The sequence below is a fragment of the Bombina bombina genome, chromosome 5 (assembly GCF_027579735.1).
Source record: "Bombina bombina isolate aBomBom1 chromosome 5, aBomBom1.pri, whole genome shotgun sequence".
NCBI classification, from domain to species: Eukaryota; Metazoa; Chordata; class Amphibia; order Anura; family Bombinatoridae; genus Bombina; species Bombina bombina.
Genome location: NC_069503.1, coordinates 586,902,631 through 586,928,916, shown reverse-complemented (window position 1 = coordinate 586,928,916; position 26,286 = coordinate 586,902,631).

Here is a 26,286-nt window from a genome sequence, read left to right as displayed (position 1 = left end):
TTGCACATACTTGTGTATATATGTATATATATATATATATATAGATATGAGTGTGTGTGTTATGTCAGAAATCTTTAGCAAACATATTTACATGTCCCTAAAATTCCTTTTTTGTTCTAAACAATGTTGCCTGTCATATCTCTGTGTTTATTATACCACTATATGTATATAGTGTAAATTTATTATTATTCTGAGCAGGAATAATTGCGAATATAACATGTAATCAGGGGTAATCATATGCATTTATTTGCAATCAATGGATATTTTACAAGCTGGGACAATTTTCTCTATGTAACTCCTCCTGATTGCAAACTAGTTTTAAAACCACCCCTACACAGGTGTTATAAAATGGGCTGGCATATAAGATGATATTTCTTACTGAAAAATAAATTCAAGAGAAGGAGAAAAGCACTGAAAATATCATGAAAGTAAAGAGGTGATTTTAATTTATGCTGTTATCAGAATCATGACAGTTTAATGTTGGGTGGGTTATACCCTTTGAGCTGTCAGCTTAAGATTATATTGAATAAAACATCAATTCGAATTTTAAAATCATTGTCTAAAATATTACACTTTGTGTCATATTGTCAGCATCAATGTTTATTTTAATACTAATTTCACATATACATTACTTTCAGAGTATAAAACACAGTGTAAGAAATGGCACTTACAATTCTGATGAGTGATCAATGACACAGTATCGAGCAATTTGATTCATAAGTGATAGTTTAAAATGTATATTTGAATCAACTTGGCTGATGTCATAAATCATGTGATTATGCATATGTCAATCAAAAGTGGTTGAAAAATTCACTAGTGCGTGGGTTATTTAGGAGTTTGCATCCTAATTGGTGTGAAAAGTGTTTGCGTCAAATTTGGGTCGAAGTGAAGAGTGGGACTTGTATTATATGGCTTAAACATGGTGCACATAGATTTTTCCCCAAAAATAAAAAGGAAGTTAGCTTTATTATGTTGTGTATTTATTTCATTTGTATCTCTATATCTATTAGTGCAAACAAGTTTGGGGCAAAACTTTACAACAAATTTGGAGAAATAATTATATCCCCTTGCTTTGTAATGAGAGATAAAGTTGTAGCATAATCCATGACTAGTAATGTATTTTTTTATTTTGTATCCCTATATCTACTAGTGCACCAAATGTGGAGCAATAATATTGTTTGATTTAGAAAGGGTATACAAATTTAATAAAGTTTCTAATTTACTTTTTATTAATGTAATATACTTCACTTTCTCTTGCAGCATCGAACATAAGCTTTCTGTGTTTTCAGACTCCCAAAGATTTCTATGGCATCCGCGGCCCCAAGGGTGGCGGTTTGAAAACTAGGTACGCTGCGTTGGAATAGACGCGAGCGTACCTGTTAAATGTTTAATAAATTGAGAAAAGGGGTCAAATAGAGTTGAATGTGAATTTGAAACATCTGTAATGACGCAAGCATCGATCTGCGTCGGAATTAAGATTGTGGGAGCATATATTTCGTCACACATTTCAACATTTGACGATCTTGATGCTTTGATAACTAGGCGGATCAATCTTGCGACAAAGATACGATGCGGGATTCAATCCTATTTTAAGTTAACGCTTTGATAAATATCTCCCTATATCTATTCTAATTAAGCCAAAAATCCAGCTAAACAAGGATGCCATTGCTAACCTAGGTTCATCAAGAAGGAAAGTTATCTAAAGTGAGACAAATCTACATTCTTATGTTAAAGGGACAGTTCACCCAAAAACTTTCTCCCCTTTAAATTGTTCCCCAATGATTCATTTTACCTGCAGGAGTGTTTTAAAATTATTTACAAGTAGCTCCTTAACCCCCTAATTTGACATTTGAAATAGCTGATTTAGCCTGTGGTATCCCAACCTATACTGAAAGTTTCTATACTGAGTATATTCTATTGAATAGCCTAAGTAAACACAGCCAGCTGAAGAGATTTAACAACTCTCAGTGGGGGGCATAATAGTTAAGTAATAAAATGATAATTTTCCACTGTTCTCTCTAAGTATTGAGCTTTGGTTTTCTAGACAAATATAAGATAAGGAAACAAGTCTGTGTACATAAAGTGATAACATAATGAGATCTGTAATTACCTGAAGCTCAACCCGTTGTAATAGGCGGTGGTTTAAAAGCACAAAACCAGCTAATTCCTATATACAAATAAACCTGAAAATGCAATATCTCATACATTTTATACTCTGCAGCTTGGTAAAACAAGTCATTGCAAATACATCAAGTAAAAACAATTTTTACAGTGTACTGTCCCTTTAATTCACAGAACAGATACAATAAAACTCAAGGGAGATCCACATGGAGAAATTTAGCTTAAAGGGACAGTAAAAATTAACTTTCATGTTTAGATACAGCATAATATTTTATACAACTTTCCAATTTACTTACATTATCTAAATTGCTTCATTATCTGTTATCCTTTGTTGAAAAGCATACACCTAGGGTAGAACTCAAGATCAGCATGCACTCTGGGAGATAGCTGCTGATTGGTGGTTGCATGTATATGCCTCTTTTCATTGGCTCACACAGGGCTCCAATTTACAATAGCCTGCTTTGGAGCCCGTCATTTCAGCTTGTCTGAAAAGATAGTTAAAGCAGCCCAGCGGCCTTTAAAGGGACACTAAACCCACATTTTTTATTTCATGATTCAGGTAGAGAATACAATTTTAAGTTATATTCCAATTTACTTCTATATTCTAATTTCTTCATTCTTTAGATATTCTTTGTTTGAAGAAATAGCAATGCACATGGGTGAGCCAATCACACAAGGCTTCTGTGTGCAGCCACCAATCAGCAGCTACTGAGCCTATCTAGTATGCTCTTTCCAGCATAGGATATCAAGAGAATGAAGCAAATTAGATAATATAAGTAAATTAGAAAGTTGTTTAAAATCACATGCTCTTTCTAAATCATGAAGAAAAAATGAGGGGTTTCATGACCCTTTAAGACCGCTGCTCCTTAACCTTGTCAGCCACCCACGTAGAGGATTGAAATCATCCTGATACCATCCGATTAGGATGATTGACAGCCCCTGCAAATCATGCCCTGACCAAAAGCAAATGAAGCCCAGTGTGTTCAGCTACCTCCCAGTAGCACATTGCTAATAAATAGAAGTATATTAGAAACGTTTAAAATTGGATGCTCTATCTGTATCATGAAATTAAAAAAAAGTTTTGGTTTTTGTGTCCCTTTAAGGCATACAATATTTTGTTCTTGCAAGGATCCTTTCCATTTGTCATTTCACCATAGCTTACAATTAAAGTTTTGACAGTTAGAAAGCTACAGACATTAGCAGATCCTTTTGAACATGATAAAATAAGCAACCAAGCAGAATTCTGACTCATGCACAAAGGATGTTATGTAATTATTTATGAAGCTAATATATAATTATCCACATTAGTTACAGCTAGCAGGGAATATGGATCACTTGTGTCCCTTTAAACAAACTCGGATTTGAAGATAACAGAGCACAATCATATTAATGGTTTCACTGATTAAGCACTTGTGCTTAAATTTTGATATTCTTTAATTTAGCCTTATGACAGGTGGATCTTATGCTTCATAAAACCAAGCTGATTGCATTAAGCTAGCGGCGCGGGTCTGGCAGCATAGAATATCCCCTGTGACCCTCATCCTTTATGAAGCAGTATTTTTTTTTTTAGTATTTTACAGTCAGCAAGCACATATCCTTTATTCTGCCTCTACAAAACACTACAATTTTATTTTTGTCCCTTCACTCCCTTATTCACTAACTCACTCACAAGCTGAGAATGTAAATTCTTCTTGATTAGTATCCAATATAAGGGGTGAAGGTACAATGTGGCCCTTTGAATATATATTTTTTAAGGAATTAATGAAAAAGATCTTGATATTTAGTTGGTCATTCGAAAATAATTTGCTATTATACACATAGGCCTAGATAGTAGAGTGCTAAATTATTGAGCTGCCACAAACAGGCAAATTTGTAGCAAATTAGAGCTCTCGAAAATTAACCAGAGATTAAAATCTTCAGGTTAATTTCAAAAGTGCCCCAAATGCCCTCAAATGGAGGACATTGTATTTCTTAATAAAAAAAAGTAGCATGGGTTGCTCTCTGACGGCATCAGAACGATCATCTGACGGCATCAGAACGAGGCTCTCCTAGGAGCATGTGGAAGCGATTTAATGAGAGCAATGCTTCCTCATAAGAAATGCGATTTACTTGTAATAACAAGTGGCACATTATCATGCGCTAGGGTCATTACAAAGTGGATCGCTCATATCGCTTGCATGCAAGGCCAATATTATGCACTCCACTTGTAATCTGGCCCATAAATGAGATCTATAAACAAATAAATTAATTTGTTCAAAAAATGTGTGCAGCCAGAGATACCCCTGAAAAAGAGTCATAGCTCTGAAGTCCCACACAAATAAACTCCGAACCTCTCTGAAGGAAAATAAAAATCCACAATTTTAAGAGTTAAATCATAGATAAAGTGAGCGAAATACATTTGGAAAGTACATTTAAAGTTTCCTTACTAAGGATTAGAATTATGGGGAATTATGATTTTGGTTTAAAGGGACAATGAAAATGTTTCTTCCATTATCTTCTCTCTTATTCTTCTCAATATACATTTTACACCAGCTGGAGTGTATTAAATTGTTACAAATAGCTAATTTGCCTTTATTTTGACATTTTGAATAGCTGGTTTTGCCCGTTATATCCCCATCTATACTGGCCTGAAGCAGTCTGGGTCCCAGGTGAGGGAGAGAGACCCTCCTCCTGGGTGGTGACCAGAAACGGTTATGGAGCACTTAGTGCATTAGCTATAGAAAAGCTATGTAACTATCGCAGCAGAATAAAATATACTCCCAGTAGGAAGTAGGAGAGATAAGTAATAAAATGTTAATTTCCATATGCTCTCTCCAATTATTGGGTTTTGGTATACAGACATTGATAAAATAAAGAGGCAGTGTGTGTATACACAGTGATATAATAAGATCTGTTTTTCCTACATGCATTATTGGGTTGTGGTATCAAAGAACAAAACCAGCTATATATTCAAAAATAAACCTAAAGGAGCAATTTCTCATTCTGCTGCTGGTATAACAAGTCATTGAAAACATTTTAAGAGGAAAACAGTGCATTATACAGTGCATTGTCCCCTTTAAAGGGACAATGACACCCACATCTTTTCTTTTATGATTTAGAAAAGAGAATGCAATTATAAACATCTTTCTAATTTACTTCTATTATCTCATTTGTTTTATTCTCTTGATATTCTATTTGCTGAAAAGCATAACAAGATATGCTTCAGTAGCTGCTGATATGGTTACTGCACATAGAAGGCCTTGATGTGATTGGCTCACCATGTGCATTTGCTTTTTCTTCAACTAAGGAGATCTAAAAAATGAAGCAAAAAAAATAATGGAAGTAGATTGTAATTGTTGTTTAAATTTCTATTCTCTATCTGAATCATGAAAGAAAGATTTTGGGTTTAGTGGCCCTTTAACTTGCTTTTACGATGATCAATAAGGCTATCTGTGATTTCTATTAGGTAATAATGTAGGGATGATATAAAAAAAACTTCTTATATCCAACAAAGTGCTTTGAGGAACATCTAAGAATACTTTGTGGTCAGTTAGGGTCACTCAGATTATTTCTAAACCTCATGCAAACAGAAGACAGTCATTTGAGAGTAGACAGATATCCTTATGGTCCCCACACCCTTGTTTGTGCAGTCTCATTTATTGCATTGCTTAATATCTGCCCCTAATAATCCTCAGCAGGAAACACAGGTAAGGTGAAACTTAATTTCAAACATGGCGGCACCCATTACTTTATAGTGAAAATTTAGGAAACCAACAATTTTCAGAGTTAAATTAAAGGAAAAAGGGACAAAATAAATAATGAAAGTAATATGCAGCTTTTTAAAATTAAACATTATTAAATATTATTAGACATTTTTTATTACAATTTCCTTCTGTTTTATATTGCTGTTTATACTTTAGAGGTATACACAGAAATACATTTAATATATTTTTAAATCCCATTAATTTAAAGTTATTGAGCAATATGTGAATCATTAATTTTTTATTGTTCCAAATTGATTATGCTATACTAATATTAGATGCAAAAATGGTTTTGTGCCAGATTAGGGCAGAAGTTTAGCCAGCAGTCAAACTAGATTTGTAGTCTGTTGCCAGCATTCCCAGTCTGCGAGGATTATCCATCTCTCTAAACTGAATCCAAGGAAATCCGGCTGCGAAAGACATGCAGACCAGCATCATAGAAACAGCAAGTTAAGCCTTGGACCTTAGCTGTCATTGCTTGATGGCATTCATTGTGTGAAAGCCATCCAAATATCACTCGTTTACAAAAAAGATTTTGACAGCAGTAGACCCATCCATTCTATCTGACTTCCTGAAAGAGGTTGTAAGGACAAAGACTGTAAGGGAACTTACATTAAAGTCATATCTTATATATTTAAGCATATTTAATATATACAGTTAAAAAAAAACTGAACGTTAAAGATTATAAAGGGATACTAAACCCAATTTTTTTCTTTATAAATTTGGATAGAGCATGCCATTTTTTTTTTATTATATTCTTTATTTATAATCAACAGAGTAAATCTAATACAAACACATCATTGGCTTTTCCATTCCAAGCCGTAAAAGAGGCCTTATAAAAACAAAAATAGTAATAATACCTGCATAATGTAGATTCACATAAACAAACAAATAAAAGAAATTGAAAAGACCAATCCAGATCTGGAAGAAACTATCCTCTATTAATTATGTAAATATACTCATGTTGGTGCTTTTTTGTATTATTCTCAAAAAAACAACTAAAACCAACAAATGAAAAACAAAACAAATCAACAAACAAACAAACAAACACAAAACAAACCAAAACAAACCAAAAAAAAAAAAAAAAAAAAAAAAGGGGGGAAAGGGGAAACCCCCCTCTACCCAGTCTCCCTCCACATCTCCCTTCAACCACCTACCAGTTTCCTAGCAGGACTGTTTCTGAGTGTCGAAATGGAAAAATTATATGATTTATTTCAGTAGTGGGAAATATCTTTAAAAATATTGCCCCCATTTGCTAAAAAAATTCCTAATATCTTGTTCATTGTCTTATTTGTATCTCTTTGCTCAAGTATGCATTGTTTTTTCATGCAGTTCTCTTTACTTCAACAATACTTGGAAGTGCTCGACTTTTCCATTTTTTTGCAAATTAGGTACCTGGTAGCCAGAATAGAAGAAAATACTATTTTTTCATTAACTTGCTTACCATGGTCCCCTATTTACACAAAATACTATTTGAAAAAATGTTAAAGTCACAGGGGCTATCTTTAAAACAGTTTTTAGCCAGTATTCTAGCTTGAGCCAAAAGTTTCTTATTTTAGGACATGCGCCCAGAACATATGCGATAAGTCTGCTGCAGGGATATGCACATATGGTGGCACCCTATTAAATCCAAAATTGCCACATCTGAGGCCCCTCCAGGTGTAAAGTAAGCTCTATGAAGAAGTTTAACCTGTGATTCACGCCAGGTAGCGAAAGTGTGGTCGGAGCAATTTTATTTAATGATAACTGAAGCAGCTTTGGTTCGACATGCCCTGAGGGATTAATATGTTCCCATCCGCTGCCATTTTGGATAAAATTGGAAGACCTTTACTAGCATTAAGGGTAATGATAACAAGGAGCAATGGACATATGGTTCCATTCCAGGGCTAATACAAGCCAGTCTTCCAGTTTTCCTAGTCCCCAGCTCCAACCCCTTTCCTTAGTTATTTCCGAGACAAAATGCCTTGCTGTAGATAAGCAAAGAAATCTTTGTTAGATAGATTAAATTCTGTTTTATAATTCCTGAAACGTTTTTAATGCATCCCCTATCCCATCTATTATTTGATAAACTTTACCTCAGACCAGCATTATGCCATCCTTTAAAGACAGCCGAATTTAAGGCCTGCTTGAAATTTATCGGATTTCCTCATCTAAGGCAGATAAGAAGGGGAAGCCTTAGCATTAATTGATAGGAGGTTGGCGATTTTAATGCCATGCATTAAGTGGGTTAAAGATTGATATTCAGTTTCTTAATTTCCGCAGGTACTTCTTTTGTTACAGAATGTAATAATGCTATTGGAAGGTACGGGGTGCAAACGTCTGTTTCAAGTTCATTATTTAAGACATAATTATTGGATGAAATCCAGTCAATTGCTATCCGTGCCAAGAAGCAAAGATTATAAAGCCTTAGATCTGGTAGTGCAAGTCCACCATATTCCTTTGAAATTGACAATTTGATAATGGAAATCTTTGATCTTTTCCCCTGCCACAAAAACTGTATAAGTGAACTGTTAAGTGTACGAATATCTTTTTCTAATAAAATTATCGGAGTGTTTTGAAGAATGTAAAGCAACTTTGGGAGAAGAACCATTTTAAATAGTGCGATTCTACCAGAGATTGATATAGGTAAGTTCTGCCATGACTTAAGTTTATCTCTAATAATTTTCAATATTGGTGGAATGTTGAAATTATATAAATCTGAAGAGTTAACCGGAATACAGATCCCCAGATACTTAAAAGAGTCCGTGCCCTCCCTGGAACGGTATATTTAAAAGAGATGTAGCGTTCTTCCTAATCCAGAATATTTCCGATTTTGTCAGTTCACATTATATCCAGAGAAGGATCCAAAGTGATCTCATTATGTATATCAGCTTTGGGAATGTAAACTTATAGGTGTTAGCCACATACAAAAGCAAGTCATCTGCATATAATCCAATTTTATCTCGTAATTATGTAATTTTTATACCCTCAAGAAATTGTCTTATCCAGATTGCTAGGGGATCAATAGAAACATCAAAGAGAAGCGGGGTGAAGGGGGCGACCCCTGACGCGTTCCCCCTGCCCAGTAATATAACAAGTGTGAGATTATTGTTTATTATGAGTCTTGTAGAGGGCTGGCTATATAAATTCTCCACAAATTTTAGAGAACTTACCTACTAATACCAAATTGCATTAATGAATTTATTATGTGATTATGAATGATAGAATCAAAAGCTTTTCAGCATCAATCGATAAGGAAAGCAAGGTACAGGGGCGCCCTCTCCCCGCTCCTCTGAGCCCCGATAAATTCCCAAAATACTCTGCAACAACCAGTAACTACTCTAATCTTTGCAGAGGAATTACGTTTGTTTAAAAACCCTAGCATTGATCAGAGTGAATGATTTTACCTAGTGCCCCCTGAAGTCTAGATGCCACTATTGTAGTTAAAATTTGTAATCTGAATTCAAAAGGGCTATTGGCCTATATGATTCCTTACATTTAGGATCTTTGCCAGGCTTAAGTATTAAAGTCGTTGAAAGACGCAGCGAAGGAAGATGGAACAGGTTTAGCATTTATGTAATAATTATTGAAAAGATTACACAGCAAAGGGGCACTTTCCGCGGATAATATTTTATAGAATTCACTAGTGAAGTCCATCTGGACCAGCTGCTTTATTTGAAGATAATTTAGTAATCACTTTCTCAACTTCTTCTATAGTAATGGGAGAATTTAAGGTGTCGGCAGATTCTGCTGATACATGTGGGGCAAATAATATTACTCCAGAACTCATCAGAGTTCATTGATCATATGATTATGGCTGCATAAAGTTCTTGAAAATAAACAGAAATAATGCCTGTGAGATATCTTCAGATATTAGCAATAATTTCCCTTTATATTGAAGTTAGTTCAATACTTGACTGCTTTTTCTCATTTTTTACTAATTTTAGCCAGCATTCTACCAGATTTATTGCCAAACCTATACATTTTGGCCTGAAGTTTCAGTTCCTTTGGGCCTCTTGTTGCAATATAAATGTGTCCCTTTCATTTTTAAGCGCGGACATATTTCGCCCAAATTAAGAGGAGTTTGTATTCATGAGAAATTGATTATATGAATTAATCAAAAATTTACCTACTTCCTTCTCTCTAAATCTCATCTTTTTCAAAAGCGCGGCACTGGTAAGCTATAATCTCCCCCCGCCTCACTGCTTTTGCAGCCTCCCAAAATATATCGGGGCGATCTAGATATTCGCAGTAAAATGCACGTATTCCTCAAATTTACTTTTGAGCCTCAATTTTAAACATAAGATCAGGCGTCAAAAAAATAAGGGAATTAAGAAACGAGATGGGGTAGGTTGTGAATGCATATTATGGAGTTCAAGGGAGATAGGACCATGATCTGATAGTGTTAATCTGAGCTATTTCAGATTTGACCTGAGAGATGGGGTATATGTTCATCGATCAAGAACATATCAATGCGTGAAAGAGTTTTATGGGCTTTGGAAAAGCAAGTGTATTTCTGAACATCAAGGTTTTGTGCCGCCAAATATCTCGTACTCCAAGGTTCTGCATAATTTTTCTTAAGCATCTTAGATTCCAGATTATCTTTTTTTGTTTCAGCCGTTTGGGTGTTACATCTCAATCTAACTATATGGACATTGTAACTGCCATATTGAAATCCCATCCCCCCCGATAATTAAGTGCCCCCTGGTGGCATATACAATAAGCTTAGACTGAAGAAGTATCCTCAGAATTTCAGGGTCAAAGACATTGGGTCCGTATACATTACAGAGTGTATAAACCTTGTGGGCAATTTTAATCTTTAATAGAACATACCCCCCCCCAGCGATCGTCCTCAGAGTGGATAAACCACCAAATCAATTTTCTTCCCTATTAGTATAGCTCACTCACCCCTTTTCCTTCTCACACTGGGTGCAAAATAAACTTCCTTTAACCCATGAGGCTCTTAATTTTAAAGATTGCCTCTGTACTTAGGTGTGTTTTCTAGTATAAAACCTATGTCTGTTTGTGTTATCCTGTAACTGAGCAAGAATAGCCTTTCTCTTAGTAGGTGTTGAGATACCTCCCACATTCCAAGAGACTACTTTATATTTATCTACCATCGTTACCTTTTATAAAACAAGAGGGAGAGGAGGAAGGAGAGAGGGAGAGAGAAAAAAAAAAAAAAAAAAAAAAACCCCACAGAGAATACCCACCCCTTGCCCCATGACCCACGTGATAGAGAGTCCACGGGGGTATCCCCCATTTAGAACCTGCATTTCATTTATTCATTGATTGACATATTTAGACTATACTCTTATAAGGAGGTGGGTCTAGTGAATTAAAGAAAGTTTTCAGCTTTATGAGCTTCCTGAAACCAGTGTGTGATCTCATTTACTGTGACTTTAAGTTTAGAAGGGTAAATTATGGTGGCCCGATAGCCATGCCGTATAAAATTTAGTACATATAGGAACTAGTTCTTTTCTTTTTGACGCTGTATCAGCCGAAAAATCCTGAAAAATCAGGATTGGAACCCCTCCAATACTGATTGGCTGGTACTTGCGATAGTGTTGAAGTAAGACCGTCTTATCCTGAAAATTTAACAATCTCGCATAACTGGTCTACGGCCTTTTTCCACCTTTCATATCTGTGCGAGATGGGCCAAGTCTATTCGCTCTTCAACAATAATAGATTGGTAGTCAGATGGAATATTAAGATTTTAGGTAATGTTTTAGCGATATGAAAAGAGTGAGAGATTTTCATATTGTTGCTCTTCTGGGAGTCCTATAATTCTAATATTATTTCTCCAAGAACGATTTTCTAGGTCTTCTAGCTTGCTATAGACTTTTTGAATTTTAGTATTTAGGCCTCCAGTTTAGAATTATGCGACATTGTCAAATCCTCAAGGTCCGACACCCCCTCTGCTACGACTTCTTGTAATCTATTAGAAAATTGTCGTACTTCCTGAGTTAATACCGAGATATCTTGCTTAATTTCAGTTCGCAGAGCATCAAATTAAGGGGAAAGAGCGTCTGAAATACTTACAACCTAAGCTTTGAATATTAATTGCTTCCTGCACTGTAGAACTATTTGATACAGTACAGTCGCTTGGCTGTCACTAGTGTTCCTCTGAATTGCCTTTGTGTTTTCTATCCTTATTACGAGCCGCCAGGTGGCGGGAGAGGGAGTCTTGGACAAATTATGGAAAAATTTGTCCATTGTGCTAGAGATGAGAAAGTTAATTTGTGTAAAAAAAAGAGTGTACTTGTGAAAAAGTGTTTGGAAGTGCATAAAGAGTGAGGTCAGACCCCGCATAGGAGATAAAGAAAGAGCAGGGGAAAAATGTAGATGTGCAAAGTGGGAATTGTGTTAGTGAGTGAGGGGAGGTGAGAATGAAAAACAGAATTTATGTTTACCCTGATAAATTACTTTCTCCAACGGTGTGTCCGGTCCACGGCGTCATCCTTACTTGTGGGATATTCTCCTCCCCAACAGGAAATGGCAAAGAGCCCAGCAAAGGCTGGTCACATGATCCCTCCTAGGGCTCCGGCCTACCCCAGTCATTCGAACCCGACGTTAAGGAGGAATATTTGCATATAGAAGAAACCAAATGGTACCGTGGTGACTGTAGTTAAAGAAAATAAATTATCAGACTGATTAAAAAAACCAGGCGGGCCCGTGGACCGGACACACCGTTAGGAGAAAGTAATTTATCAGGTAAACATAAATTCTGTTTTTCTCCAACATAGGTGTGTCCGGTCCACGGCGTCATCCTTACTTGTGGGAACCATACCAAAGCTTTAGGACACGGATGAAGGGAGGGAGCAAAATCAGGTCACCTAGAATGGAAGGCACCCACGGCTTGGCAAAACCTTTCTCCCAAAAATAGGCCTCAGAAGAAGCAAAAGTATCAAACATTGTAAAATTTGGTAAAAGTGAGCAGTGAAGACCAAGTCGCTGCCCTACATATCTGATCAACAGAAGCCTCGTTCTTGAAGGCCCATGTGGGAAGCCACAGCCCCTAGTTGGTAATGAGCTGTGATTCTTTCGGGAGGCTGCCGTCCGGCAGTTCTCGTAAGCCAATCTGATGATGCTTTTAATCCAAAAAGAGAGAGAGGTAGAAGTTGCTTTTTGACCTCTCCTTTTACCCGGAATAAACAACAAACAAGGAAGATGTTTGGTCTAAAATCCTTTGTAGCATCTAAATAGAATTTAGAGCGCGAACAACATCCAAATTGTGCAACAACGTTCCTTCTTTGAAACTGGTTTCGGACACAGAGAAGGTACGATAACTCCTGGTTAATGTTCTTGTTAGAAACAACTTTTGGAAGAAAACCAGGTTTAGTACGTAAAACCACCTTAATCTGCATGGAACCCAGATAAAGGGAGGAGAACACTGCAGAGCAGATAATTCTGAAACTCTTCTAGCAGAAGAAAATGCAACTAAAAACAAAACTTTCCAAGATAATAACTTAATATCAACGGAATGGCAAGGGTTCAAACGGAACCCCCTGAAGAACTGAAAGAACTAAATTGAGACTCCAAGGAGGAGTCAAAGGTTTTGTAAACAGGCTTAAATCTAACCAGAGCCTGAACAAAGGCTTGAACATCTGGCACACGCGGCCAGCTATTTGTGAAGTAACACAGACAAGGCAGAAATCTGTTCCCTTCAGGGGACTTGCAGATAATCCTTTTTTCCAATCCTTCTTGAAGGAAGGGATAGAATCCTAGGAATCTTAACCTTGTCCCAAGGGAATCCTTTAGATTCACACAACAGATATATTTTTCCAAATTTTGCTGGTAAATCTTTCTAGTTACAAGGCTTTCTGGCTGAACAAGAGTATCGATAACAGAATCTGAGAACCCTCGCTTCGATAAGATCAAGCGTTCAATCTCCAAGCAGTCAGCTGGAGTTGAAACCAGATTCGGAATGTTCGAGACGGGACCCTGAACAAGAAGGTCTCGTCTCAAAGGTAGCTTCCAAGGTGGAGCCGATGACATATTCACCAGATCTGCATACCAAGTCCTGCGTGGCCACGCAGGAGCATCAAGATCACCGACCGCCCTCATCCTGATTGATCCTGGCCTACCAGCCTGGGGATGAGAGGGAAACGGCGGTGGGGGAACACATAAGCTAGTTTGAAGGGTCCAAGGTGTGCTACTAGTGCATCCACTAGAGCCGCCTTGGGATCCCTGGATCTGGACCCGTAGCAAGGAACTTTGAAGTTCTGACGAGAGGCCATCAGATCCATGTCTGGGGAATGCCCCCACAGCTGAGTGACTTGGGGCAAAGATTTCCGGGTGAGAGTTCCCACTCCCCCGGATGCAATGTCTGACGACTTTTCCACTCCTGGGATGTGGATAGCAGGACAGGTGGCAGGAGGTGAGACTCCGCCCATAGAACTGATTTTGGTCACTTCTTCCATCGCCAGGGAATTCTTGTTCCCCCCTGATGGTTGATGTACGCAACGTTGTCATGTTGTCTGATTGAAACCGTATGAACTTGGCCCTCGCTAGCTGAGGCCAAGCCTTGAGAGCATTGACTATCGCTCTCAGTTCCAGAATATTTATCGTGTAACAGAGATTCTTACCCGAGACCAAAGACCCTGAGCTTTCAGGGATCCCAGACCGCGCCCCAGCCCATCAGACTGGCGTCGGTCGTGACCAATGACCCACCTCTGGTCTGCGAATGTCATCCCTTGTGACAGGTTTGTCCAGGGGACAGCCACCAACGGAGTGAGTCTCTGGTCCTCTGATTTACTTGTATCTTCGGAGACAAGTCGTATAGTCCCCATTCCACTGACTGAGCATGCACAGTTGTAATGGTCTTAGATGAATGCGCGCAAAAGAACTATGTCCATTGCCGCTACCATCAACCCGATCACTTCCATGCACTGAGCTATGGAAGGAAGAGGAACGGAATGAATATCCGTCAAGAGTCTAGAAGTTTTGTTTTTCAGGCCTCTGTCAGAAAAATCCTCATTTCTAAGGAGTCTATTATTGTTCCCAAGAAGGGAACCCTTGTTGACGGAGATAGAGAAACTCTTTTCCACGTTCACTTTCCCATCCGTGAGATCTGAGAAAGTGCCAGGACAATGGTCCGGTGTGAGGCCTTTGCTTGAGGAAAGGGACGACGCTTGAATCAGAATGTCGTCCAAGTAAGGGTACTACAGCAATGCCCCTTGGTCTTAGCACAGCTAGAAGGGGACCCTAGTACCTTTGTGAAAATCCTTGTAGCAGTGGTCCTAATCCGAAAGGAAGCGCCACGAACTGGTAATGTTTGTCCAGGGACTGCGAACCTCAGGAACCGATGATGTTCCTTGTGGATAGGAATATGTAGATACGCCATCCTATAAATCCACCGTTGGTCATGAAGTTGACCTCCTCTGGATGGAAGGAAGAATAGTTCGAATTGTTTCCATCTTGAACGATGGAACCTTGAGAAACTTGTTTAAGATCTTGAGATCTAAGATTGGTCTGAACGTTCCCTCTTTTTTGGGAACTATGAACAGATTGGAGTAGAACCCCATCCCTTGTTCTCTTAATGGAACAGGATGAATCACTCCCATTTTTAACAGGTCTTCTACACAATGTAAGAATGCCTGTCTTTTTATGTGGTCTGAAGACAACTGAGACCTGTGGAACCTCCCCCTTGGGGGAAGTCCCTTGAATTCCAGAAGATAACCTTGGGAGACTATTTCTAGCGCCCAAGGATCCAGAACATCTCTTGCCCAAGCCTGAGCGAAGAGAGAGAGTCTGCCCCCCACCAGATCCGGTCCCGGATCGGGGGCCAACATTTCATGCTGTCTTGGTAGCAGTGGCAGGTTTCTTGGCCTGCTTACCCATTGTTCCAGCCTTGCATTGGTCTCCAAGCTGGCTTGGCTTGAGAAGTATTACCCCTCTTGCTTAGAGGACGTAGCACTTTGGGCTGGTCCGTTTCTACGAAAGGGACGAAAATTAGGTTTATTTTTTGCCTTGAAAGGCCGGATCCTGAGGAAGGGCGTGGCCCTTACCCCCAGTGATATCAGAGATAATCTCTTTTCAGGTCAGGGCCAAACAGCGTTTTCCCCCTTGAAAGGAATGTTAAGTAGCTTGGTTCTTGGAAGACGCATCAGCCGGCCAAGATTTCAACCAAAGCGCTCTGCGCGCCACAATAGCAAACCCAGAATTCTTAGCCGTCTAACCTAGCCAATATGCAAAGTGGCGTCTAGGGTGAAAGAATTAGCCAATTTGAGAGCATTGATTCTGTCCATAATCTCCTCATAAGGAGGAGAATCACTGTCGACCGCCTTTATCAGCTCATCGAACCAGAAACATGCGGCTGTATCGACAGGGGACAATGCATGAAATTGGTTGTAGAAGGAAATCCCTGCTGAACAAACATCTTTTTAAGCAAACCTTCTAATTTTTTATCCATAGGATCTTTGAAAGCACAACTATCCTCTATGGGTATAGTGTGGTGCGTTTGTTTAAAGTGGAAACCGCTCCCTCGACCCTTGGGGACTGTCTGCCATAAGTCCTTTCTGGGGTCGACCATAGGTAAACACTTTTTTAAATATGGGGGGGAGGGACGAAAGGAATACCGGGCCTTTCCCATTCTTTATTAACAATGTCCGCCACCCCGCTTGGGTATAGGAAAAGCTTCTGGTAGCCCCGGCACCTCTAGGAACTTGTCCATTTTACATAGTTTCTCTGGGATGACCAACTTGTCACAATCATCCAGAGTGGATAATACCTCCTTAAGCAGAATGCGGCGGAGATGTTCCAACTTAAATTTAAATGCAATCACATCAGGTTCAGCTTGTTGAGAAATGTTCCCTGAATCAGTAATTTCTCCCTCAGACAAAACCTCCCTGGCCCCATTAGACTGGGTTAGGGGCCCTTCAGAAATATTATTATCAGCGTCTTCATTGCTCTTCAGTATCTAAAACAGAGGCAGTCGCGCTTAACGCTGATAGTGTTCATTTTGGGCTAAAATGTTTTTGACAGAATTATCCATTACAGCCGTTTAATTGTTTGCATAGTAAAGGAGTATTGGCGCGCTAGATGTACTAGGGTGCCTCCTGAGTGGGCAAGACTCGTGTAGACGAAGGAGGGAATGATGCAGTACCATGCTTACTCCCCTCAGCTTGAGGAATCATCTTGGGCATCATTTGACATTGTCACATAAAATCACATTTATTTAAATGAATAGGAATTCTGGCTTCCCCCACATTCAGAACACAGTCTATCTGGTAGTTCAGACATGTTAAACAGGCATAAACTTGATAACAAAGTACAAAAAAACGTTTTAAAATAAAACCGTTACTGTCACTTTAAATTTTAAAACTGAACACACTTTATTACTAGCAATTGCGAAAAAAACATGAAGGAATTGTTCAAATTCACCAATTTTCACCACAGTGTCTTAAAGCCTTAAAAGTATTGCACACCAAATTTGGAAGCTTTTAACCCTTAAAATAACGGAACCGGAGCCGTTTTGAACTTTAACCCCTTTACAGTCCCTGGATCACTGCTTTGCTGAGACCCAACCAAGCCCCAAGGGGGAATACGATACCAAATGACGCCTTCAGAAAGTCTTTTCAAAGTATCAGAGCTCCTCTCACATGCGACTGCATGCCATGCCTCTCAAAAACAAGTGCGCAACACCGGCGCGAAAATGAGTCTCTGCCTATGCTTTGTGGTAAGCCCCTAAAGAATAAGGTGTCTAAAACAGTCCGATATTATTATATCAAAAATACCCAGATAAAATTATTCCTCAAGGCTAAATATGTGTTAATAATGAATCGATTATAGCCCAGAACAAAGTCTACAGTCTTAAATAAGCCCTTTTTGAAGCCCTTATTTACAATCGTAATAAACATGGCTTACCGGATCCCATAGGGAAAATGACAGCTTCCAGCATTACAACGTCTTGTTAGAATGTGTCATACCTCAAGCAGCAAGAGACTGCTCACTGTTCCCCCAACTGAAGTTAATTGCTCTCAACAGTCCTGTGTGGAACAGCCATGGATTTTAGTGACGGTTGCTAAATCATTTTCCTCATACAAACAGAAATCCTTCATCTCTTTTCTGTTTCTGAGTAAATAGTACATACCAGCACTATTTTAAAATAACAAACTCTTGATTGAATAATAAAAACTACAGTTAAACACTAAAAAACTCTAAGCCATCTCCGTGGAGATGTGCCTGTACAGAACGGCAAAGAGAATGACTGGGGTAGGGCGGAGCCTAGGGAGGGATCATGTGACCAGCTTTGCTGGGCTCTTTGCCATTTCCTGTTGGGGAGAGAATATCCCACAAGTAAGGATGACGCCGTAGGACCGGACACACCTATGTTGGAGAAAAAAAAGGAAAAAAAAAAACGTGTAGGAGAGAGGGGGGAAAAAAAAAAAAAAAAAAAAAAAGGGGAAAGGGGGAGGGGGAAAAAAGTGAAATAATGTGAGGACGTGACAGTGCTAACACAGGTGAAGGGCATTATATTTTAAAAGGGTATACTTGTGGGCAGTTGATATATAAAAAAAGTGCAGTGATCTGTATTTATAGTGACCTAAGGTGACTAGTATAAGATCCTAGGTAAATGCAATTTATTCTAATTGTATATAAACCTTATTCATGTATTTAATTCTGGCAAAGGCAAAATTATAAGGGGTTGATAGCAATTTAAGTAGCAAGATTCTGAGAAATGCTCAGATCCTAATACTATATTAATAGCAAGCAATTGCCTATATAGTTAATCTGGTCTGATAGCACTAATGTTGAGAGCTTAGGAACTCAGAATATTTAGCTTTAAAAGCTTAACAACAGGTTAATTATAAAAAATACTTAGACCAGGTAAAAAACTCCAAAGAGGCATTTACTGCATCTACTTACACAAAAGGAGTATATATTCCCTTCAACCTTCAAAAGTAAAAGGATGATAGGTAATAAACACTCTGACCGTATGTTATCAGCCCTGGGTAATCCATATTTAATATACAAGATATTCGTCAGAGTGTAAATCTGAACAGAAAAATTAGTTTAATAGTATATGTAGAGTAGATGCTTTCTTATGCCTCTATGCGACAGTAGCAGATTGATATTGCTATGTTTAATCAGGCAGTTTTTTTTTTATATTTCTATACAGAAAAGATATAAAAATCACTTAGGTGAAGAGCTAATACATTGTTCTCTCACATATTTAAATATCAGGCCTTTCCCTGTGTAGAGTTAAATTCAATTTATTCAGATTTTATGCACCTGGTAACATCAAAATAATATTGATACAAATAATGTTTTTTATATATATCTCCGATACCAAACAAAAAAGTACCAACAAAGGGGTTAAACTCCCCTAGTTTCTATCATCAGTAACTTAGGATGGCTTCATTAGTTATTATATCAGACTTATAACCAAGAATACTGATCTAGCTATATATGAGAAAGTTGAGGATCTTTTCCAGTATCTAACTAGTTAGTAACTTTTGTACTTTATTTCTCAATAAGGCTATATGTTCAAATTTATCATAAGCCTTTCTGTGAAGGAAGGTATTTGTGTCTTAATTTGTAAATATTCGTAGGGGAGACGATTATACTACACCCCCTCTCCTTTCTTCTTCTTCCCCCCCCCTTCCTCTCTCCTTCCCCCCTTTCTCCCTTTCCTTCTCTATATAGAGCCCTAGTTTGATATGGGCTTTTTACTCTATACCTATACAGACATGCAAAGGGTACTCTTCAATGGCCCTAACTAAACATCTCTAAAAAAAAAAAAAAAAAAAGCCAAAAGAAAAAAGAATTAGACATTTGTCAAATCCATGGGTCAAAACAGTTGCTATCAGCCCACAGTTTTTTATCGTGGAGTAAGTAAATAAGTCCATTCTCGAGGTAACAGGTCTTTGTATGAGTTTTTTGTAAATGTAGCAGAGAAAGTCAAAGTATTTCAGGTGTAAGTTCTGGTGGGCTGCTGAATTGCAGTAGAGAGAGATATTATATAGTGCGGTATGTTTATTGAATGATACTGAGGGAAATACATACAAGAGTCAAGTATGTGTTGCATACTTTACCCATTCCTGACCAGGGGCACAGAGTATTCAGGGCGACTCCTCTAAGAGACCGGGCCTCCCCTACACGCAGCACCTGGTGGGAGGGGAAGCACCGGACAAGCTGGGAAAGAAAAAATCCCGGGAGCGAGCTGCCTGAGACAGCTCAGATCGAACGCCAGGAAAATGCAGCCGTCAGGATCCAGATGGACGAGAAAGTCAGGAGCAAGATCCGGGACCCCTCACGCAGCACCGGTGGGAGGGGAGTCCGGACCAATCGAATACGGCGCCCAGGATATCACTGCGCCTCCGCTTACCTCCGTCGGCAAGATCTCCGCGCATCAAGGGACATGAAGGTCCGTGCCAAGGCCAGCAGCAGCCGACTAGCCAGGAATCCTCACTCCAAACCAGGTAGGAGATGCGGGAGATCAGCAAGATCAAAAAGAGCCGTATGCTAAGTCCTGGTCAGGATGGTTCGTTCACCTCAGAAACTATGAAAGGACAGGTAGAATTAAAGCCAGGGCAGCAATATTTATGTAAGATCCTGCGCTGTTTAAACAGGTCCCAGCTTCTCTCTGCCGTAGATTTTTTACAGTTCTGTCCTCTGAGTTTGGTAGCAACGGCCGCTCAGAGGAGCCAGCAATGAGGAAAAGTTCAAAATATTACCGGCATTGGGTTTATTGATTTAGCCAATAGTTATCCTCTCTGTACTTCTCCACTATTTATTTTAACAGGTTATTAGTAATTTTGAGTGTCAGAAAACAGAGAGAGTTTTGCTGAAAACTTTGTAAGTCCTTAAGAGTACTACTTAATGCAGTTTTAGTGCTTTGGAGTGCACTAATACAGACTCCGGTAGCGGTAATTTTGGCTATTCAAGCCGCCCAGGGTCTAGGGTTTTGGGCGCAGATTTCCCGCCATCAGGCTTGAAAGAAGGTGAATCAGAGCAGGTGTCTTACGTGACCATACACCTGAGCTCCTCCTCCGGAAGTCCAGCAAGTAAACTCTTTCTAATTTACCAGAGCATGCCATTTTAAGCAACTTTCTAATTTACTCCTATTAGCTTTTTTTCTTTGTTCTCTTGTTGTCTTTATTTGAAAAAGCAGGAATGAAAGCTTGGGAGCCGGACCATTTTTGTTCAGCACCTGGGTAGCACTTTCTGATTGGTGTCTAAATGTAGCCACCAATCAGCAAGCACTACCCAGGTGCTGAACTTGCTATTTCAAATAAAGATACCAAGAGAACAAAGAAAAATTGATAATAGGAGTAAATTAGAAAGTTGCTTAAAAAATGCATGTTCTATCTGAATCATGAAAGACAAAAATGGGTTTAGTATACCTTTAAAGATTGTCTGAGATATACATAAGGCAATCCTGACAATTAATTAAAGGGACATGAAAGCCTTTTTTTTTCTCTCATGAGTCAGATAGAGCATGCAATTTTAAACAACTTTCCATTTTACTTTTATAATCTAAATTGCTTTGTTCTCTTGGCATTTTTTTTGTTGAAATGCATACTCAAGAGCAGTAATGCACAGCTGGGTGCTAGCTGCTGATAGGTGACTGTACAGTGATGGCTCTTCTCATTGGCTCACCCAATGGGGGGTAGATTTACTATGCTGCAGCAGTTTCCCGTGCGAGACTTCAGGCTCGCCAGAAACAAAAGTTAAGAAGCAGCGGCTCCTTAACTCATCCACCTTGAGCGGTATGATTGACACCCCCTTCTAGCAGCCGATTGGGCGCGAATGTGCAGGGGGGCGGCATTGCACAAGCATTTCACACGAAATGCTTGTGCAATGATAAATGCCAACAGCGTATGCTGTCGGCATTTATCGATGTCGGGCGGACATGATCCGCTACAGCTGATCATGTCTGCCCGACACTTGATAAATCGGCCCCATAGTGTTCAGCTAGCTCCCAGTAGTGCGATTGCTGCGCCTTTCAACAAAAGATAACAAGAGCATGAAGTAAAATTGATAACAAGAGTAAATTGGAAAGTAGTTTAAAATTGTATGATCTATCAGAATCATGAAAGAAAAATGTTTGGTTTTATTTCCCTTTAAGTTCACACCTCTGCTGCTTATCTGCTCTCAAAATATATGTTTTTATGTTCTTTCAAATTTTCAAACAAAATATGAAGCTTTATTTAAAGGGACATAAAATACACAGCAAAAAGAAACTCCCAAAGACCACTAATCACATTATTATTGGGTGCCCTCCCTCCCCCCACCCCCAAAAAATGTATATATTGGATTTGTGCTTGTGCAAAACATACTGACATTACCCCCTGTCATATTGGATAACATCACCAAACAGATACAAAGGCTATCATTTAATGAATTTTAAAGTTTAAAAATGAACAATAAGCACTTTTACACTAATACAAAGTAATAACAGTAACCCAACACACATGCCCCCTCTACCCATAATGCCCCTGTTTAAAGGGACAGTCAAGTCCAAAAAACTTTTATGATTCTTAAAGGGCATGCAATTTTTAACAACTTTCCAATTTACTTTTATCATCAATTTTTGATTTGTTCTCTTGGTATTCTTAGTTGAAAGCTAAATCTAGGAGGTTCATATGCTAATTTCTTAGACCTTGAAGGCCGCCCTCTAATCTAAATGCATTTTGACAGTTTTTCACCACTAGAGGGGCATTAGTTTCATTGTGTTTCATACAGATAACATTGAGAAAATGTACGTGAATTTACTGAGGAGTGAGCACTGATTGGCTAAAATGCAAGTCTGTCAAAAGAACTGAAATAAGGGGGCAGTCTGTATAGGCTTAGATATAAAGGTAATTACAGGAGGTAAAATGTGTATTATTATAACTGTGTTGGTTATGCAAAACTGGGGAATGGGTAATTAAGGTATTATCTATCTTTTAAAACAAACAAAAATTCTTGGTGTTGACTGTCCCTTTAAATACCATAGAGAAACTATCACACTAAACACTATGAAAGAGAATTAAACAACCAAACAGCACTTCAAGTATGATGTAATTGCTAAGACAGATAAATTGCCATCTTGATAGTCTTTTATTATGTGTTTTTTTAAAATATTTATCATTAATATCGTGAGATTAAACAAGGAAAACATTTCAATGGCTTCGGTTTGGGAGCTGTTGACTTTGTGCTTGATGGTTATTATCGTAAGATAATAAAGAAATTACATTTATAGAATGAAAAGAAAATAACTTTCATACTAATTAAAGGGATGGTCTAGTCATAATTAAACTTCATGATTCAGATAGAGCTGCAATTTTAAGAAACATTCTAATTTATTCCTATTATCAATTTTGCTTTGTTCTCTTGGTATCTTAAAAGCAAGAATGTTAAGCATAGGGTCTGGCCTATTTTTGGTTCAGCACCTGGGGTAGCACTTTCTGATTGGTGTCTAAATGTAGTCACCAATCAGCAAGTTACTAATTAAAAGTATTGGTATCCTACAGCGCTGCGTTTGGTGGACCTCTTGCTCCTGTCTAATGTCGGTCCCCCAAGTGCCCACTGAGTTAATAGAATATGAAAGAGTAAATAGATAGGAGCGCCAAAAAATAGGCAGGGTCTTATGTGATTAATGATTGTAGTTTTGATGCTAGACCCTGGGTTAGGATAGCATATATTGGGTGTTTAGAGAAAATTCCTATGTGGAATCATGTGTTTATAAGGATAGATTTAGAAATTAGGTATGATGTATTTAACAAAGAATATTTATTACAATTTGCACAAAATTATCGTATAATTAAAACAACCGGGTACAATTCACAGAATATAAAGTATTGTGAGTCTCACATATACAGTATGATGGTGAGGTCGTCTGGTGAGTGACCTCCCTAGATCGTAAACCAACAATTGTGAAAAAAAGTGCAATAATACCAGTATACCAAGAAAATTGAATGAGAAGAAGTAAACGTTGTGATCAAAAAATATATATATAAAAGTATTTAAAAACAGTCTCCAAAAATGAGATCTACAAAAGCAGTTATAGTTAGCATGTGAATAAATTAAAAATGTGAATAAAAAAATACTAACATAGTGTAATACTGTTTAGGTATTTCAGAATTAGTAGGAATAAAACTCACCATATATCTGTCAACCGCGTTTCGGCCTGCCAAGGAGGCCTTTCTCAGACTAATCTGTCAAGGCCCGAAACGCGTTGACAGATATATGGTGAGTTTTATTCCTACTAATTCTGAAATACCTAAACAGTATTACACTATGTAGTATTTTTTTATTTATAGGTCTTGAGAAATTTCCAGAGTATCCTTATCTTCTTTTTTCACCATTTTTTACCATTTTTATTTTTTCTATACATCGATCACCACTTTACACATTTTGTATATTTTTATATTTTTACACTTTGGATCTTCAAACATTTTTTAGGACTTCTAATGCTTTTTTAGGATTACAAATAAAGGATCTCCAAAGGACCATTATACCAAATGGACTGAATTTCAGGAACCTCCACACCTCCAACAATGACTTTTTAATGACTTTCTAATCACAACCACCAACTATTTTGAGTACACACCTGTGTGTTCACAAAAGTTTTTTTCATCATTTTTTCCAATATTTTTATAAAATAGCTTTTTTGCGATTTGTTTTGATATACAGCAATATGTTTTTGTGATCACATTTTAATTTATTCACATGCTAACTATAACTGCTTTTGTAGATCTCATTTTTGGAGACTGTTTTTAAATACTTTTATATATATATTTTTTTGATCACAACGTTTACTTCTTCTCATTCAATTTTCTTGGTATACTGGTATTATTGCACTTTTTTTCACAATTGTTTGTGTTTACGATACTAGGGGAGGTCACTCACCAGTACGACCTCACCATCATACTGTATATTGAGACTCACATACTTTATATTCAGACAGCCATATTCGTTTTTAAATCAGCTTTTAGGACACATTTATATGTAATAGGATTTTATTAACATGGATCCATGTACTTAATTGTTTTAACTATATAATATTCTGTGAATTGTACCCGGTTGTTTTAATTATACGATATTTTGTGCAAATTGTAATAAATATTCTTTGTTAAATACATCATACCTAATTTCTAAATCTATCCTTATAACACATGATTCCACATAGGAATTTTCTCTAAACACCCAATATATGCTATCCTAACCCAGGGTCTAGCATCAAAACTACAATCATTAATCACATAAGACCCTGCCTATTTTTTGGCGCTCCTATCTATTTACTCTTTCATAATCAGCAAGTACTACCCAGATGCTGAACCAAAAATAGGCCGGCTCCTAAGCTTACATTCAAATAAAGATACCAAGAGAATGAAGAAAAATTAATAATAGGAGTAAATTAGAAAGTTGCTTAAAAATTGCATGCTCTATCAGAATCATGAAAGTTTAATTTTGTCTAGACCATCCTTTAAGATGTACATCTTTATTATATAAACCAGGGGTGTCAAACTCATTTGAGTGGCGGGCCATTTTCCATACAACTGCAACGTGGGGCGGACACTACCTACATATCTTGTCACTGCTAAACAAAGCAGTGGGGTTTTCTATAACTGTAATACATTTCAAAATATTGTGTTCTGTAACTCCTAAGTAACTTACTCTCGCTTGATGAAACGCGCTCTAATGCTTTTAAGAAAGTGACCCACATGCTCCATCAAGTTTTTCCCCCACGGAGTCAGTGATTTTTTTCTCTCTAACAACCCTGTTCTGAGCGCTCTCCAGTTTAGCATGAGCATAGTATAACATTTCGTCTGCATTCTAAACAGTGGATAACAATGCTGTCGGCATAGCGATCCACTGTTTATATAGTGATAGACATATACCTAATGTGATAACTGCTGAGAATCTATTTGCCCCATTTCTATATATATATAATGTACAATGCAGTAAGTATGAATCCGGTGTAGATCCAGGTTACCCACCACTGACAGCCAGCACAACGAGATGTAGCAAAACACCACTTTAATGTGTAGAAAGCAATGCCTTCTACACATTAAAGTGTGTTTTGCTACATCTCGTGTGCTGGCTGTCAGTGGTGGGTAACCTGGATCTACACCGGATTCATACTTACTTCATTGTACATTATTTGGATTCCTAGCCGAGCACTGAGTGGTTGTTACTGTTGGTGAGTGCTGATCTATTACTTCAATATATATATATATATATATATATATATATATATAGATATATATATATATATATATATATATATATATATATATATATATAGTAACAAAGTACAAGTACTTTGTTACTTTGTATCCTGAGGCCTAGAGGGTGGTCTCCATGGTGTTGCAACCGGACTTTTATGATTATATACTGAGAAGTACCCAGTCATGATAGGGCGGATCTCATTGTTACCAGTATATATATATATATACAAAACACGGAAGGGAACTGCACTCTCATACTGGACCGGGTACACATCCCATGACCC